The following is a 14,588-nucleotide window of genomic DNA, read 5'->3' on the forward strand; positions in this document are numbered from 1 at the left end:
GTTACAAAATTCCACAAACTTTCTGCCTAAAAATTCCAGGGATTTTCTGTTAAGGATTTCTGGAAAATCTGTGAAAAGTACCAGACTTTTGCAACCCTACTGTAAATCGCATTGTGCTGGCTTGCAAAGTGATGTGGTATTCCTGTTGGAATCTAGCCAGCTTTAGGCATTCCAACAATTGACATTTTTATTCACCCACAACCTGCATTCATGACTGTCAGGGTTAAGAAGAAACAGAGGAAACTACCTAAGCCATTTAAACTGGAACAACTATTTAATTACAAAAATGTAATGATTGAACTTCCGGGGTAAATGGTGTTATAACTTTTTTTTATTTATTTTGCTTTGACTTCTGATTAAGTTTTTAGTCAGTACCACATAAACCTTTTAAGTAATGACTTTTCATTAATATCTCACAAATAGTCTGCTCACGTGCTTGTTTACATGGTGTACGTACTACATAGGTGTATGACACCACTAGTAACACCATGACAGGCCCAGTAGACAGTCATTTAAGGTGTCAACAGGTTATTTTGTCTGTGTATGAGTGAGCTCTCATGGAGGGTTTTCCTATTTCAAGGCTAATCCCAATTTGTTTGTGCAGATCAAGCGATCTGGACTGATGCTGATTGGAACGTTAATAAAAATGCCTCGGGGGGTTCTGCCCACTCTCTATGTTCCACTCAGTTTCTCCACACCCTCTTCTTTAGCCAATGGGATACCGTATAATAGGAAACAAATCATAGCCACATGCATCTGAATCAGTGATGAACCAAGCCCATTTTGTTAGATTCTGTACATAATTATGCCTGTACACAGGCAGTATTGTCAGTTTGACAATTAACCACAGCCTTTAATAAGGCTATATAAAAAAACAGATGTATGCTTAAGCTGTGGCATTTTCTAATTCCCTTGAAGGATTAGGGCTTTCCTTACCTTGATTCATAAATTCCCCTGCCTAGACAATATTTATCATGTCTCTATAATTCTGATGCATATTGTTTTTCTATGACCTCTCTCTTTCTCTCTCGGTTGTATTTAATTTCAGTCAAATTTTCTAGGTGGAACAAGATTGTCCTCTGGTGGTTTAACCACAGTAGTGACACTCATAACTCTATCCACTGAATGAGGGTGTGGTCTGAGTGTGGATGGGAAATCAGAAAACAATCTGTTATTGGCAGAGAGTTTTGGAACTCTTTCTTATTGGTCTATTAACTCATTTACCACCTGGTGATGTCACAGTGGAATGCCAAAACTCCATCCCACCAAAACCGCCTGGAATGTCTGGCGGTCTGTTCAAACAACGTTTACACTAAAAAAGGATTTATCATCATTCTCACAATTTCACAGTATCACTCCAACCTCATAGTGTGGAAATATACACAGTGTACAAAACATTAGAAACACCCGTTTAAAAAGCATTCCACGGGGATGTTGGCCCATGTAGAGTCCCAAAGCTTCCCATGGTCGTGTCAAGTTGACTGGATGTCCTTTGGGTGGTGGACCATTAAGTCATGATACACACGAGCAACTGTTGAGTGTGAAAACCCCAGCAGCTCTTGACACACTCAGGCCTGGCACCTACTACCATACCCCTTTCAAAGGCACGTAAATGCTTTGTGCTGCCCAGGCCTCAATTGTCCCAAGGCTTTAAAATCCTTCTTGAACCCTTCATCTACACTGATTGAAGTGGATTTAATAGGTGACGTCAATAATGGATCATAGCTTTCACCTGGGTTTACCTGGACGGTCTATGTCATGGAAAGAGCAGTTGTTCCAAATGTTTTGTACACTCAGTGTATGTAAAACACCGGAATATCATGTTTTTGAGTGCAATGGGCCTTAAATCTCAAAACCTGACTACATGTATGTTACATCAATTACTGGGCAACAGTCGAGCAGACTGCTATAATCATCTGCGGTTAGCTGATATGTTAAACACCTATGCATTGTGAGATCTGGCAATTGTCTGCAATTTAGTCAGACAGGAAAGACCCCATTAGTAATTGAGGTCAAGTTCCTGCCTGACTACATTGAATCAAATGCCAGATAGAGTTGTGTCCTATAGAAAGATGTGTCAATATTAGAGTGTGTTCTTTACTGGCAGACCTTTCTCACTGTGCTCCACTGGAACACAGCACTTCTGACTAGTTTGACTGTATACATACACTGATATGCAGGGGTATTATTTTGTGTATACGTGTATACACTTGGAACTATGCTCACAGTAATCATAATACTTTGCACCCGAACTGCCGTCTGTTTGGAGTAAGAAATCATGAATGTGTTTACGTGTTTGAATGTCTTCCTTCGTTGTTTATCTCTGTTGGACCCAGGCCTTCATGGAAAGGGTTCAGTTGGGCCTTCATGGAAAGAGTTCGGTTGGGCCTTCTCTTAAGTGTAACGCTCTGATTGTCCACAAGAGGTCACAATTTCCTTCTTCCTAGATGTTCGTGGCTTTAATGCCTTGTCCTGTAGTCTGAAGCAGAACTAACAGGGTGGTGTTTCTTTTCACTCGTTCAGGAAGAGTGGTCCTCTGAAGACAGTGAATCAGCCGTGTTGATGATCCCCAGTGGGGTGTTGAGAGCAGTATAGTAGACGATGGTTGGAAGAGAATAACCGGAGGGTCCTACTTCAATTCACTTTCTTAGGTACAGTACTTATAACAGCTACTCAGCCATAGCATTGGATCGTTAGAAAGGCTACTTTGTCGTCTTCACTTCGGGTTGATTTTCACGGTTGTAACCAATGGAGACCTAAGCTGCAGCTTGAGTCCTTCTGGTCTGATATGTTAATTCTCAACTCATCCTTTATACACTCCATGAGCTCCCTCAGGCATGGCTAAATACTGGGGCAAAGTATCATCAGAACTATGATCTCATTAGAAAACTAAAATCACATTCCTATCTTAACAAAACATACTCTCATCATCTTTGATATTTCCTACACAACGTAAAGGATGAAAACTTGACATATACAGTGTGTATACTGTTCAAGTTAAAATATTTGCATCATCATTTTTTTTATACCATTTTTAATGACATCACAAAATAGACATTCGTTTTCCATAGACCATCTCTCATCATTCCCCACATTCGGATCTCAGGAATATTGTTCCAGTGGTCACTTTTGGACATTAGAGTTTTGGGGATCGGCAAAAAGTCTGATTCAAAGCCAATTCCAATCACTTCCTCTATACACAATATTTCCAGGTTCTTGATATCCTCCTTTTCTTCGGTCTTTGCTAATTGACTTGCCTCTTCAATTCAAACCACACGTTTTCAATGGGGTTCAAGACCAGAGACTGAGATGGCAATTGCAAAATGGGATTTTGTGGCAAATTAACCATTTCTTTGTGGATTTTGATGTGTGCATGGGTTTATTGTCTTGATGGAAGATCGACTTGCAGACAAATTTTCTAATTGTGGCCCTTGGATTTTTCTTTTTTTTCTTTTCCTCACTGTGCCTTTGGACAATATACACTTGGTTCCTCTACCAGGCAAGTTTACCACTGTTACAGTGGTTTTGTACATAAATTGTCACCCAAATAGTTGTAAGTGGTGTTTGGTTTTTCAGTAGTTTTTTGTACCCATTGCCTGATTTATGAAAGTCAACAACCATTTGCCTCTTTTCATGTGTGAGTTCTTTGCCTTTTCCCGTGTTGATGGATGACAAAGGCCTCCTGAGTCCTCTCTCCTCCGTCCTCTCTCACCTCCTTTTGAAAAAGGTAAAAGGTAATCGAGGAGGGTGAACATGGACGGAGTTGAGTTTGAGTTTATTTTTTATTTTTACAGGGACAGTGCACATTAATCAACATTTCAGTAAAAGTGCCGGTTTTAGCCAACCGGCTAATTTTCAACCGCAGTCCCTGGGCAGGTTATTAAAAACAATTACAATATAAACAATAGCAACATAGAACAAGCAAGACATAGCATACAGACAGAGCAACATAGGACAAGCAAGACGTAGCATACAGACAGAGCAACATAGGGCAAGCAAGACATAGCATACAGACAGAGCAACATAGGACAAGCAAGACATAGCATACAGACAGAGCAACATAGGGCAAGCAAGACATAGCATACAGACAGAGCAACATAGGACAAGCAAGACATAGCATACAGACAGAGCAACATAGAACAAGCAAGACATAGCATACAGACAGAGCAACATAGGGCAAGCAAGACATAGCATACAGACAGAGCAACATAGAACAAGCAAGACATAGCATACAGACAGAGCAACATAGGGCAAGCAAGACATAGCATACAGACAGAGCAACATAGGGCAAGCAAGACATAGCATACAGACAGAGCAACATAGAACAAGCAAGACATAGCATACAGACAGAGCAACATAGGGCAAGCAAGACATAGCATACAGACAGAGCAACATAGGACAAGCAAGACATAGCAACATAGGACAAGCAAGACATAGCAACATAGGGCAAGCAAGACATAGCATACAGACAGAGCAACATAGGACAAGCAAGACGTAGCATACAGACAGAGCAACATAGGACAAGCAAGACATAGCAACATAGGACAAGCAAGACATAGCAACATAGGACAAGCAAGACATAGCAACATAGGGCAAGCAAGACATAGCATACAGACAGAGCAACATAGGGCAAGCAAGACATAGCATACAGACAGAGCAACATAGGACAAGCAAGACAGACAGAGCAGCATAAAACAAAAAGCAGCAAGACAAAATTCATAAAAGCAACAAAGTGTTTCCACACCTCACAAGCTACAGACAAAAGACAACATGGAGAGCGGCAACACACAGCTAGGGACCATGTTCACAAATCTGATTGGCATTTAGCCATGTCTTCATGCATTTTGTGAAAGTGTGATATGTGGTGCAGTTATGTGTGTCTGATGGCAGTGTATTCCAGACATGGGAAGCTCTCACAGAGAAAACAGATTTACTAAAGGTGCTTTTCCTTAAGGGAACTATACAGTCACCTCTCATGGCAGACCTTGTGGATCTGCTGCAAGAGCTCATGCTTTCTAAGGATGTGACAATGATGATGGCTATTGGGCTTCCTATCAAGCACTTTGAGAGCCTGTTTGTAGACAGACTGAATAGGTTTTAATGTTGTACAGCAAGCTTGGGCCCAACTAGTCAAGCAGTATGTTAAGTGGGGGAGTATCATAGACGGAAATGCACTTGTTTGAAATGATTCTCCTTCTCGACTAGTGCGTCATCAGGCAAATTACGTTCACAGAGGTGGATCCCAAAATAAATGTGTAAAGTGATCAAAACTATTTAAGTCAGTTGTGCAAGCCTTTTTTAAAGATAAAACGCTATGTCTAATATTGTTTTTAAACATGTGAATGCTTTTGTCCTCCGACAAAACAAAAGATGATTCAAAGTGGGTGTGGCAGATTTTAAGACTCGGTGAAAGGTGGCGAGGAGGACACTCTTCCATTTGCCTACTAACAAATTTACATCTCTCGACAGCTTATCGGTTTGCGGGTCATGGAGGAGAGAGGGTGGGAGATGGACTGTTGTCCAAATGAAAAAAAGGGATTTTACATGTGCGTTACCTTATTTTCATACCCCAGTGAAACAGGAAGCAATGGAAGGCCTCAATACAGTTCCTAATACTGAGATGAATGTAAAAAAGTAGAATGTTAATGCAGAATAAATTTTGCCAATAATTTTGACACCTCTAATTTTTAGGTTTAAAAAAAAAGTTTTTTAATCCTAAAACATTTCTCTGAACAATTGTATTTGTGTAAAATAATGCATAATTTTTTTAAATATATATAGTCTTTTTCGCAAATTTTTATCAAGGGTGCCAATTTTAGACGTGACTGTATAGTACAGTACATGCAAAAACAGAGATATTGAAACAAACAATTCTAAAAAATCTAATCACAATAGAGCGTGCTGGGAAATATGATAATGACCAGCTTGACCAGCTAGACCAGGCCTGGGCAATTATTTTCCATGGAGGGCCACATTAGAATATATATTTTTCCATCGCGAGCTAGAATCATATTACAGGATTATGCATCATGTGTATGACTGTGTTGACAGATATATCTACTATAAATGATGTCCAGATATGCTACTTATTTTACTTTTTTAACATACACAGAAATAAACCACATCCATGTTCTCCTTTTGGTAGGTATTTTCAATATCAAACATGCAATGAACTACACAGAGGGAAAAGTACACTGTGCATAATAATAATATGCATATATTAGCATCTGGGACAGAGTAGGAGGCAGTTCACTATGGGCACGCGATTAATCTAAAGTGAAAATGCTGCCCCCTATCCCTAAAGTTATGCACAAAAACACGAGAAATAGAGAGAGCTCAACGTTACATTTAAACTACCCAATCAGTGTGAGGAGTGAAGTCTCTGATGGGCATTGACTATAGCAGTGAAGTCAGGAATAGTTTCTGACGTCGCTATACTCAGGATTTCTGATAGTTGAGAGTCAGTAAGAGATGATCTGTGCCTTGACTTGAAATATTTCATCACTGAAAATTAATGTTCACATGACTGTTTCGCATGACTCCTAATCTTTGGAAAGTTTTGTTCATCAAGAGTTGCATAGAACCTTGTCAGTGACATTGTTTTGAATAGTTCTCCAATCACTGCATCAGACTGAAGATCGATAAGCTCAAGTTGCAGGTCAGTGGGAGCGTTATCCATATTGAAGGTGAAAGGAGAGGTAACCTACATCATGTCATTTTCCAACACTTTGAAATCCTCAAAACGACAAGAAAACTCACAATTCAAAGCACTCAGCAGCGATGTATACTTCTCCCGCTGGTCATCTGATAGGGAAAAGAATAGTAGTGTCGGAAGGTGTGTTAAATTGTTGGCTTCTATTTGGCAGGTCAGGGGGAGTAATTTTCCCTTGAAGGCTTTGACAAGACTGTACATCTGATGTGCAAAAAGGCCCTTCCCTTGTAGTTTGGAATTCAGTTCATTCATGAAGGCCAAAACTAAGGCAAAAACTCAGCAATATCCGACTTCAGGTCCTCCTTTTAAGCACATTCCCCAAACAGCCATCTCATGTTTGTGTGGTAGGTGAGATCTGCTTGACCCGACTCTGTCTCTTCCAACAGTGAGACAAACTGCCTGTGGTTTAAAGATTTTGCTCTTATGAAGTTTACCACTTTAGTGACTGTCTCCACAACATGGCTCATTTTCAGAACACATTTCCAGAACACCTCCTGATGAATAATGCAATGCAGGAAAATCATTTTCTGATCTGGGTTCAGCTCAGCAACTTGATCTTGTGTCCTTTTCAAAAGGCCAATGTTTTTTCCTGTCAAGTTTGGGCACCCATCAGTGGTCCCACTGGATAACTTTTCAAAACTCAGTCCCAGCTTTGCCACACACTTATTAACCTCCTACAATAAGTATTTCCCTGTGGTTGTGCTCTTCATTGACTGCACTGAAGCAAGGTCCTCTGTAATTTCAAAGAAAGTCTGGGGTTACGCCTCGTAAGAATACAACTGCGCCGTGTCACGTGCATCACTGTTCTCATCCAGGCTCTCATCACTGCTCTCATCCAGGCTCTCATCACTGTTCTCATCCAGGCTCTCATCACTGCTCTCATCCAGGCTCTCATCACTGCTCTCATCCAGGCTCTCATCACTGCTCTAATCCAGGCTCTCATCCAGGCTCTCATCACTGCTCTCATCCAGGCTCTCATCACTGCTCTCATCCAGGCTCTCATCACTGCTCTCATCCAGGCTCTCATCCAGGCTCTCATCACTGCTCTCATCCAGGCTCTCATCGCTGCTCTCATCCAGGCTCTCATCTCTGCTCTCATCCAGGCTCTCATCGCTGCTCTCATCCAGGCTCTCATCACTGCTCTCATCCAGGCTCTCATCGCTGCTCTCATCCAGGCTCTCATCACTGCTCTCATCCAGGCTCTCATCACTGCTCTCATCCAGGCTGTCATCCAGGCTCTCATCACTGCTCTCATCCAGGCTCTCATCACTGCTCTCATCCAGGCTCTCATCACTGCTCTCATCACTGCTCTCATCCAGGCTCTCATCACTGCTCTCATCCAGGCTCTCATCACTGCTCTCATCCAGGCTCTCATCACTGCTCTCATCCAGGCTCTCATCACTGCTCTCATCCAGGCTCTCATCACTGCTCTCATCCAGGCTGTCATCCAGGCTCTCATCACTGCTCTCATCCAGGCTCTCATCACTGCTCTCATCCAGGCTCTCATCACTGCTCTCATACCTTGTCTTTCAACTGTTGTTCCATATTCTCTGTGAAGTCCTCAACACGCCGTGTCACTGTTCGTCTTGACAGGGAAACATTTTGAAACAGCTCTTTCTTGTCGGGGCAAAGTATTGCTGCAGAGTCAAATAAACATTCTTTTTAATGAATTCGCCCTCAGCGAATGGCTTGCAATGTTTAGCAATTTTGTGGGAATGTACATAGCTAGCTCTCGCAATTCCGTCTCTTGTTGAATGCAGTTTTGTGAAATGTCCTTGCTGCTTTTGCAACTGAGAAAGCAACTCTTTCAATGCACTTGCCCTCTGCTCAGAATACATTTTCCTAAATTTCTCTGCATGCTTCGTCTGGAAGTATGGGGACAAGTCGTAGTCTTTCAAGACAGCGATTCTCTATTCGCACACTAAGCACACAGATTCCCCTGATACCTCAATAAAGAAATATTTCGATGTCCACTCTTGCTGGAACACCCTACATTCATTGTCTACTTTCCTTTTCTTTGACATATTTGAAAAACAAATTTTTGCGCAATTTTTAACTAGCTGCAATTTGAAACTATGACGTTTGTCAGCCTGTCAGTCTTTGTCTGTCACCAGCTTGACCAGCAAGTTGACCATCATCACCAGACCAGGGTTTCCCAAACTCGGTCCTCAGCCTCCCCCACGGTGCACATTTAGTTTTTTAATTAAATGGATACTTCAAGATTTTGGCAATGAGGCCCTTTCTCTACTTCCCCATGTCTCTCATTCCTGTTCATCTTGTTAAGTTTGTACACTTCAAATGTAATTTTTTCTTCAATATAGTTGCACATTACACATTTTAATGTTAATTTAATAACATTGTTAGTTATATACTATAGAAAAGTGGTAACTCTCCCAACATTGGGATATGCAAGGGCGCTGGAGGAACTCCTATTCTTCACTCATAAAAGTTACAAAAGTGTCTTTGCTCAACCTTAAAGGTCATGAACAGTCAAAATCATGTTTTTCATTAAATGTGATGATATTTGATAAACCATGTCAAAGTATGATGAACACATTTTTAACAATTATTTTTGATTCTACATTGATAAAGTTTGATCATAAATTTACTGGTCCCCTCCACCATGTCAAACACTTGGATTCAGGAGGAGGGATTATTAAACCTTGTGTGGTGTTCATGTTTTTGGTCTGATGGACCAACAGCATTATTGGGTTTTTAATGGCATAGTGTGACATCACCCTAACTCTCCTTTTGATACACCAATGGTAACATGATATTCTCTTACCTAATTTAAATACAGTGCATATGGAAAGTATTCAGACCCCTTGACCTTTTCCACATTTTGTTAAGTTGCAACATTGTTTTAAAAATGATTAAATAAAAAAATGTCCTCAATCTACACACAATACCCCATAATGATGAAGTGAAAACAGGTTTTAGATGGTTTTGCAAATGTATTAAAAATAAAATACAGAAATATGTTATTCAGACCATTTACTATGAGACTCGAAATTGAGCTCAGGTGCATCCTGTTTCCATTGATCATCCTTGAGATGTTTCTACAACTTGATTGGAGTCCACCTGTGGTAAATTCAATTGAGTGGACATGATTTGGAAAGGCACACGCCTGTCTATATAAAATTCCTCACTTGACAGAGCATGTCAGAGCAAAAACCAAGCCATGAGGTCAAAGGAATTGTCCATAGAGCACCGAGACAGCATTGTGTCGAGGCACAGATCTGGGGAAGGGTACCAACAAATTCTGCAGCATTGAAGGTCCCCAAGAACACAGTCTCCTCACTCATTCTTAAATGGAAGATGTTTGGAACCACCAAGACTCTTCCTAGAGCTGGCCGCCCGGCCAAACTGAGCAATCGGGGAGGGCCTCTGTCAGGGATGTGACCAAGAACCCGATGGTCACTCTGACAGAGCGCCAAAGTTCCTCTATGGAAATGGGAGAACCTTCCAGAAGGACAACCATCTCTGCAGCACTCCACCAATCAGTCCTTTATGGTAGAGTGGCCAGACGGAAGCCACTCCTCAGTAAGAGGCACATGACAGCCCGCTTGGAGTTTGCCAAAAGGCACCTAAATGACTCTCAGACTATGAGAAACAAGATTCGCTAGTCTGATGAAACCAATATTGAACCCTTGGGCCAGAATGCCAAACTTCACATCTGGAGGAAACCTGGCACCACACCTACAGTGATGCATGGGGGTGGCAGAATCATGCTATGGGAATGTTTTTCAGCGGCAGGGACTGAGAGATTCGTCAGGATTGAGGGAAAGATGAAAGGAGCAAAGTACAGAAAGATCCTTGATGAAAACCTGCTCCAGAGCGCTCAGATCCTCAGACTGGGGTGAAGGTTCACCTTCCAACAGGACAACGACTCTAAGGACACAGCCAAGACAAAGCATGAGTGGCTTTGGGACAAGTCTCTGAATGTCCTTTAGTGGCCCAGAGCCCAGACTGGGGAGACCAGAAAATATCTGTGCAGCTATGCTCTCCATACAACCTGACAGAGCTCGAGAGGATCTGCAGAGAAGAATGGGAGAAACTCTGCAAATACAGGTGTGCAGAGCTTGTAGCGTCACACCCAAGAAGACTCAAGGCTGTAATCGTTGCTAGAGGTTCTTCAACAAAATACTGAGTAAAGGGACTAAATACTAATGTAAAGTGATATTTCAGGGCTTTTTTCAATATTGTTACGGTTTTCTTCGGGTGAAAGAGAGTCGGACCAAAATGCAGCGTGGTTAATTCGATACATGTTTAATAGACGAATAAACACGATCAATACAAAAAAAACAATAAATGTATGTGAAACCCGAAACAGCCTAAACTGGTGCAATAACACAGAGACCGGAACAATCACCCACGAAATACTCAAAGAATATGGCTGCCTAAATATGGTTCCCAATCAGAGACAACGATAATCACCTGACTCTGATTGAGAACCGCCTCAGGCAGCCATAGACTATGCTAGACACCCCACAAAACCCCAAGACAAAAACGCACCACAATAACCCATGTCACACCCTGGCCTGACCAAATAAATGAAGACAAACATAATATACTTCGACCAGGGCGTGACAAATATATATATATGTGTAAATGTGCAAACCTGTTTTTGCTTATGGGGTAATGTGTGTACATTGATGACAGAGAAAAACAATTTAATCCATTTTTTAACAAGGCTTTATTAACTTAGCGAAATGTGGAAAATGTCAAGGAGTCAAGGAATTAATACTTTCCGAAGGCACTATAAGTGACCCAACTGGCTGTGTCAAAATAACCCAACATGTGTTCTGTCCAATACTTGTAAAATGTGATTAATATTGTAATTCCTGGTAAATACTCATCGAAATAAGTACGGGTGTATCTGGACTGGCGGGACAGCACTCTGTCCTACAGCAAAGCTTCCTCTGACACACTAAGGCTTCTCTATATGTTTGTTCTTCACCACCTTCACACAAGGTTTTGTGACCTCAAATAAAACTTCTTAGGGATAGCCCCCTTTTTCAATTTTCGCGCTTAAAAACACAGTAAATCTGGTAAAAGATAATACAAAGAAAAAACAACCGTTCTTTTGTATTTTTTTGTACCATTATCTTTGAAATTCAAGAGAAAGGCCATAAAGTATTTTTCCAGACCAGGTGCAATTTAGATTTTGGCCACTATATGGCATCAGTGTATGTGCAACGTTTAGACTGGTCCTATGAACTATTGCATTTCTGTTAAAAATGTTGTATCGGGCGCAGTGGTTAAGGGCGCTGTACTGCAGCGCCAGCTGTGCCACCAGAGACTCTGGGTTTGCGCCCAGGCTCTGTCGTAACCGGCCGCGACCAGGAGGTCCGTGGGGCGACGCACAATTGGCCTAGTGTCGTCCGGGTTAGGGAGGGGTTGGCCGGATATCCTTGTCTCATCGCGCATCAGCAACTCCTGTGGCGGGCCGGGCGCAGTGCTCGCTAACCAAGGTGGCCAGGTACACGGTGTTTCCTCCGACGCATTGGTGCGGCTGGCTTCCGGGTTGGATGCGCGCTGTGTTAAGAAGCAGTGCGGCTTGGTTGGGTTGTGTATCGGAGGACGCATGACTTTCAACCTTTGTCTCTCCCGAGCCCATACCGGAGTTGTAGCGATGAGACAAGATAGTAGCTACTAAAACAGTTGGATGCCATGAAATTGGGGAGAAAAACGGGGTTAAATAAATAAAAATTGTATCAAGACTGCCCAAATGTGCCTTATTTGTTTATTAATAACTTTTCATGTTCAAAATTGTGCACTCTCCTCAAACTATAGCATGGTATTCTTAACTCTGTAATAGCTACTGTAAATTGGACAGTGCAGTTAGATTAACAAGAATGTAAGCTTTCTGCCAATATCAGACATGTCCTGGGAAATGTTCTTGTTACTTACAACCTCATGCTAATTACATTAGCCTACGTTAGCTCAACCATCCCATGGAATGGACACCGATCCCGAAGACGTTTTAAAATGGACACCTTATGAAGACCTCAGGGTCAAAACGTTGACCTAATAAAATCACCTGGGAACATGAGCAGGAGTGCTTTTTATTTTTCCTATAGTGGTACATCTTCATTCAAAGGCTTATATGCCACTTTAATCATTCTAATGATGGCACAAAATGAATCAAGTTTATATATCCAATAAAAGCAGTAAATATTTAAACATAGATTATATACAAAAGCAAGAGTTAGCTGTAACCAAATTACGATGACTAAATTGTTTGGGTGGTATCACTAATCACATGTATTGCAATATTGCGTGATGACCATTCTGAGGGCATTCTCCCAGAGGACAAGCACAACGTGCCTTTAAATTGAATAAGGTCTTGATCAAGGAAAACTCTCTCACTGTCTACCGCTAGATGGAGCTCACAGCACGTGTGTGTGTGTGTGTGTGTGTGTGTGTGTGTGTGTGTGTGTGTGTGTGTGTGTGTGTGTGTGTGTGTGTGTGTGTGTGTTGTCTCTGTGTTTAATAAACAGGGTGAGAACCTCAACAAAGCAATACAATTGCTTGTTATCTTGTCTGTCTTTTGGGAAATTGAATGATTGAACTTCCAGAGCTGTCTCTCTGCACATCTCTGGGGTTATTCTCTCTTGTTTATTCATGTTTTAATGTGAAAACTTTACTCATTGTTTGATATTAGCTGTTTGCTTGTGATTGGGTTGGTGTCGAGTCGAGGCTGTGACACAAGCACAGGCCAAATGAGAATGACAACCCTGGCTCTTCATCTCCCTCCCTCCCTCTCTCTCTCTCTCTCTCTCTCTCTCTCTCTCTCTCTCTCTCTCTCTCTCTCTCTCTCTCTCTCTCTCTCTCTCATATTTTACATTTTAGTCATTTAGCAGACCCTCTTATCCATAGTGACTTACAATTACGTATCTTCTCTTCTCTTCTCTTTTCTTTCTTTCTTTCTTTCTTTCTTTCTTTTTTTCTTTCTTTCTTTCTTTCTTTCTTTCTTTCTTTCTTTCTTTCTTTCTTTCTTTCTTTCTCTCTTTCTTTCTCTCTCTCTCTTTCTTTCTTTCTTTCTTTCTCTCTTTCTTTCTTTCTCTTTCTCTCTTTCTTTCTTTCTCTTTCTCTCTCTCTCTCTCTCTCTCTCTCTCTCTCTCTCTCTCTCTCTCTCTCTCTCTCTCTCTCTCTCTCTCTCTCTCTCTCTCTCTCTCTCTCTCTCTCTCTCTCTCTCTCTCTCTCTCTATGTCTCTCTCTCTCTCTCTATGTCTCTCTCTCTATGTCTCTCTCTCTCTCTCTCTCTCTCTATGTCTCTCTCTCTCTCTATGTCTCTCTCTCTATGTCTCTCTCTCTATGTCTCTCTCTCTATGTCTCTCTCTCTCTCTCTCTCTCTCTCTCTATGGCTCTGTCTCTCTTTTTCTCACTCTCACTCCCTCCTTCCACCAGCTTTCCCTCTTTTTCTGTCCCTCCCTCCCTCCCTCCCTCCCTCTCTTTAATGACTACTCGTATTGTTTCTGTCCTGCTCCAGGCGTCCTGATGCTAGCTGGGATATGTCTGTTAATCTCCTACAGCCTTATTACACCCAGATCTACTTTAATATTTCATGGGGTGAAATGAGGCCCATGGAATTAGATACTGGTAGTTTGGGCTGGGTGGTGATCAGGGTTGTATCAATTCACTTACAAACACACACACACTAGTGAAAGCACACACACACACATACAGGTCCAAGGTTATATGGTCTATGTGTGTGTGCTGTGATGTTGACCACAATGGGCTGAAGCTTGTGCCCAGTGATTTAAACTCCAACCCCAGCCAGTTTATCATGGTTAAAGTTCAGTAACATCCACAATTCTTAACCTGTTACCAGCAACCAGTAGTGATAGTGACAGGCACAGAATGAGGCATA

This window comes from Oncorhynchus kisutch, linkage group LG20 (assembly GCF_002021735.2).
Source record: "Oncorhynchus kisutch isolate 150728-3 linkage group LG20, Okis_V2, whole genome shotgun sequence".
In the NCBI taxonomy this organism is placed as follows: Eukaryota; Metazoa; Chordata; class Actinopteri; order Salmoniformes; family Salmonidae; genus Oncorhynchus; species Oncorhynchus kisutch.